This window comes from Hyperoodon ampullatus, assembly GCF_949752795.1.
Source record: "Hyperoodon ampullatus genome assembly, chromosome: 2".
NCBI classification, from domain to species: domain Eukaryota; kingdom Metazoa; phylum Chordata; class Mammalia; order Artiodactyla; family Ziphiidae; genus Hyperoodon; species Hyperoodon ampullatus.
Genome location: NC_136915.1, coordinates 166909241 through 166914671, shown reverse-complemented (window position 1 = coordinate 166914671; position 5431 = coordinate 166909241). Strand labels below are relative to the sequence as shown.

Sequence of the window (5431 nt, the reverse complement as noted above, 5' to 3'; positions counted from 1 at the left end):
GCTTTTGAGCTTTGTCCTCTTTGCTTCCCCAAGGCTAAAATCAGATCTGGAGTTCAGCCACAGATCTGACTTCAAGTTTTTAAATGGAAGGAATCCAGGCAACATTCTTCACCTCAATGAAGAAACAGATAAAACGTATCCAATTTTAACGAGAGCATGCATTATTAGGATTATTTTATTTGGGACTTTTTTGAAGTTTCTTTTTACTTGGAGAGGTGTGAAACATGGCTCTTTGACAGAGTAACATAATGGCATAGTGTTTTCTAATCATGTTTTTCATACCCAGATAGTAGATTGTTCTCTTAGGACAGAGGTAATCAAACCATATGTGAAATGTGGGAAGATTCTTGCCCCTTTAGACTGGTCCGTTGATGGAGGGGTCAGTTCAACCAGCCTCATCAAGAGAATCCTATAAAGTAAGCTGGATAATGACATTTCAGCTATCAACATAATATAGTGAGAAGCAACATGATATAAAGTAAAAAAATCACTGAAATAAAAGTCACAAAATCTTAATCAGTGCTTTACCTCGCAAGTTGTATAAACCTCTCTTAGCGTCCCTTCCTGCATGTGTGAAATGTAAACAGTACTTGCCCTGGCTCCCTCACTGGCCTCTTCTTGCCAGAATCCTAAGAGATAATATATGTGGAAGACAGTGTGAGTGAAAATGCTTTGAAAAACTTTAAAGCATTACTTAAATGTAAGATAATGATATTATCCATCTGTAAACAGTATACAGATATATGTATTTTATAGTTTAAGGTTAAACAAAACTGACATCTGTGGTAAAAGGAAAACAGTAATTTCATTAATCAGTATTCTGCTTATATTTCTATTTTTTAAAATAATCATTAATCCCTAAATAACACTTTCCCTCCATTATAAGTAATTGAAAATATTAATTGACCTTAAACCAACCTCAAATGTAGAAAAGTGAACACTGAAACTCACTGTGATTTTCTTATACGTTCTGTTGACACACATAAAGGCTTACAATTAATTAGTAATTATAAAATGGGAATAAGGCCTTGATTAATGACATTGTTCTTTTCTACTTTATCTTCACTTTTGCGTTGACATTCTTTTGATTTACAATTTATTTACAATTTATAAACACCAAATGTCAGTCTTATATTCCAGCCTATTTTTCTGAGTGCTGTAAGCAGTTCGATACTATGATCTTTCTGTTTGAAAATAAAATCAGCTTTGCTTCCAGGTCTGATTTGTGATGCTCAATAGACTGTGAAGAGTGTGACCTTCACTGATGCCATTAGGTGGAGCTTTTCCCTAAAGTTTGTCCTTTAACCCAGTCTCTCCCCATTTGTGGATGTACTCTGGAGCCAGAAAATTCTTGCTGGCAGAGTTCTTATGGTGAGGAAGGCATCCAACTCTGCCTACCCTTTCTCAGTGGAGGGAATTTCTAGAGATGCCCTTTATTAGGTAAGAAAATGCAACTTTACATTCATTTACCCCACATCTGCATTACCTAGTTTCTAAATATAATAAATTTACTATTCACTGTTTAGAACCTAATTCTGACCAAAATATTGTCTTTCTATCCTGGAAATGAGAGTTACAGAAGATACTCAAAATCCAGAGACTATTTTCTAGGCTACAGACACCAAAGGACCCAAGTCCCCAGATGTCATACAATCTCATGTTAGCATCACAGAGACCTAGTCACTTTGGGCATCACTCAGCTTTTCTTCAGTCCTGCCTGTCAGGGAAAAAAAAAAAAAAAAGCTTATCCTGAAATCCAGGGAAATGTCACTCTTTTTTTTTTTTTTTTTTTTTGGCCACACCACGCAGCTTGCAGGATCTTAGTTCCCCGACCAAGGATTGAACCCAGGCCCTCAGAAGTAAAAGCGTGGAGTCCTAACCACTGGACTGCCAGGGAATTCCCATTAATTAAATATTTTCTCAAAAATAAAGAATCTAGTTACTGATAAAGTTGGAAACAACACAACCAGGGTTTTGGAACACACAAACTAATTGTAAACTGTAAGCCAGGTTTCATTTCCAAGTCCAATCTCCCCAGCCTCCTAGGGAATTTAGATTTATTCTATGTTTCAAGTTTTAAAAACAAGGTAAGCAACTGCCAGCTACAATATCGATAGTTATTATTGGCTTCAAGAGAGCTTTGTCTTATGAGCAATTTCTCCTTGTTGGGAAGAGATGTGTTACGTGCTGAGTGTGACGTTTTATGCTTGTGGGCTTTGGCTTTTATGTCATTTTATGCTCATGGGCTTTGGCAGAATAAAACAATGCATCTATACAGCTGCACTGTCTTTTCCCAGAGTTCCCCCCTCTGAAGAACCAGAACTGTGACACTGATCACATTCCTTGCTACTGATTTTTTGTTAAGCCTAACTCACCCTAAAGATGCTGCCTTAAGGTTACTTTTTTCTTGTTTCATGGAAAGTGAGTTATTTCATGACATGAGAAATAACCAGTACACAATAAAAATATTAGATGGGATACCTGTATAATAACTGCATATGTAAGGCATAATTAAATGCACTTCTAAGTCAGTCTTCTGTGTTTAAGACGATGGACTTACTAGAAATAACTTGAGTTGGACATAACTGGATTTAATTCCTGGCTTTAACACTCTGTAGTTATGCAACCTTGGCCCAGTCATTTAACCTCTTTAGGCTCCTATATCTTTACCTAGGATAGCAGTTCTCAAACATTTTAGTCTCAGGACTACTTACACTCTAAAAATTATTGAGGATCCCAAAGAGTTCTATATAGCTCTTTTATTGTAGCAGGAATTAAGATTTAAGATTAAGATTTAACCCATTACATGCTAGCAAAAATAGTACATTTTTATTTTTAAATTAATTATTTTCCCAAACAAAAATTAGTGAGAAGAGTGACATTGTTTCTGCAGATCTTTTTGATTTCTGGTTTAACAAAAGATACTGGATTCTCATATCTGATTCTGCATTCCATCTGTTGTGATACGTTGTTTTGGTTGAAATAGCTGAAGAAAATTTGGTCTCACATAAATATGAAGTTAGAAGAGCGAGGAGTATTTTAATAGCCTTCTCTGAAAATTATGGATATTCTTCTTTGATACTACACCAAAACTTGACAAGTTCTTAAAGTTTAGTTGCAATGTGTAATCTGAAATCATATTGGTAAATTTTTCTAAAATCCATTGGTCTTATATTTTGAATACAACTGTGTTACTCATGGTTTTGTAACACTGCACATTGATCATTTGAAAAATATTGGATCACTGAATTACGCAGATCGTCCAGGTGTTGACAAATTTCATTAAACAATATCTAAAAAATCACATTAACATCATAACTGATCCCATCATAAGTCTTTAAGTATAGAGAAGGTGTAAGTGCACAGTGACAGACACAAGCTTTCCAAAATTGTAATTTTCATTTGAAAGCTTGAATTTTATCTTTGGCAACTAATACCATCAGATTTTTTCCCAAACTCATTTGTTTTTGAGAAAATATCTGCCAATATCTGTGGCCTGGGCCTTGGTCTCTCTCCAGTTCCAAGGAAGAGGCTGAGGCTCTGGCGCATCTCTGCCTTCCCTTCTGCCTGAGTGGGAGAGGCCAGGTGGCCCTGGTGGCTGGAGGGGGCCTGCTGCCTAAGAACGTGTATTCTCTTCACCAGGATAGGGAGACTGTTCAACCACCAGAAGCACATACTTATCATTGTTGGACTGCGTAATGCAGAGAGAACTACCATCCTTTACCAGTTTTCTGTGAATGAAGTTGTACATGCATCCCTTACAATAGGAAGCAGTGTAGAAGAAATAGTGATTAATAGTACACATTTCATAATGTGGGATACTGGTGGCCAAGAGTCTCTTCGTTCTTCCTGGAACACTTATTACACTAACAGAGTTTGTAATAACTGTTGTGGACAGTACAGACAGAGAAAGGATTGCTGTAACTGAGGAACTCTATAAAATATTAGCCCATGAAGACCTAAGGAAAGCTGCATTGCTGATTTTTGCTAATGAACAAGATGTTAAAAGAATGCATGGCTATAATAGAAATCTCCCAGTTTTTGAAAATAATTTCTGATATATATTAAAGATCATTTGTGGCATATGCAGGTATTCTGTGCTCTTACTGACCAGGGATTATGCCAAGGACTTGAATGGATGACATCATGATTTAAGATTAGATGATCTCTGCTGCCCTCTTCTCGTACTTTTGTATAATTGAAAACTGCAAAAATTAATAGTTTAGATATATTTACAATGAACCGATTTAAACTTTTTCTATAAGAAGAAAAATTAAGACCACTTCTTTGAAAACAAAGATGAAGTCTCACCTTCCAATCTGCTTTCTCATTAGTTCCTTCCAAAGCAAGGTTTTAAAGCTGTGATGGACATTTTTCTCATAATGAATCTCTCAGGACATTGTATAAGCTGTGTTAAGTACAAAGGGAGAGGGGGAGAGGAAGACACTTTTGAGTCTTATTATCAGTATAATCCTCCCTAGTTGAATGTTTTCTTTTCCCACTAAGTCAAAATGCAGATCACAGATATTCGGTTTCCAATATTTTAAAATGTAATGTTACTTATGAAAAGTATTTTGCATAAGGTTGTATATGTATTGTGTGTATACAGCAAGTTCAAGTTAATGACTTTATGTTCTAAAGAAAAGTGAATAACACAAAAATTAATAATATCCTTACTTATGAGTACTGGCATTGGTGTTAGAGACATTTTATAAGTAACCTCTGTATTCTCTGCATTGTACTAACCAACCCCAAACTATTGAGCTGCCCTTTAAAGAAAAAAAGGAAAAAGCTTGACATTTCGTACCTAATTTTTTGGTTGATCAAATCACATACATAGAAACATGTAATCCAAATGAGTGGATTATCTATCAGTCTTGGCTTAGTAGTACAAATAGGCAGAATTACACATTGAGCAATTATCACATTCTTCCCTTTGTTGGACCTTATGCCATGTAAGTTACTGAGTACAGGCACACCTTCTTTTACTGCACTTAGCTTTTTTTTTTTTTATTGTGCTTTACAGATAATGCATTTTTTGTTTTTTTATGGCAACCCTGAGTCTAGCAAGTCTGTCCACTCCATTTTTCCAATAGCATTTGCTCACTTCATGTCTCAGTGTCACATTTTGGTAATTCTTGCAATATTTAAAGTTTTTCATTATTTGTCATGGTGATCTGTGATCAGTGATCTTTGATGTTACTACTATGACTCACTGAAGGCTCAGATGGTTAGCATCTTTTAGCAATCAAGTTTTATTTTGGCTGCGCCTTGTGGCTCACAGGATCTTAGTTCCTCAGGGATTGAACGGGGGCCACGGCAGTCAAAGTGTCAAATCCTAACCACTGGACTCCCAGGGAATTCCCAGCAGTCAAATATTTTTAAAGTATGTTTAACACAGTATTAAAATCTACTATACTTCTATTTTTTA

General features: G+C 35.8%; 1 pseudogene across 1 annotated transcript; it reads left to right on the top strand.

Annotated features, from left to right (window-relative positions):
• Nucleotides 1–2414: 2414 nt before the first annotated feature.
• On the top strand, nucleotides 2415–4328 carry LOC307066593 (ADP-ribosylation factor-like protein 5A; annotated as a pseudogene). Its single transcript has 2 exons — nucleotides 2415–2421; nucleotides 3573–4328. The product of its transcript is annotated as an ADP-ribosylation factor-like protein 5A (transcript).
• Nucleotides 4329–5431: the final 1103 nt, after the last annotated feature.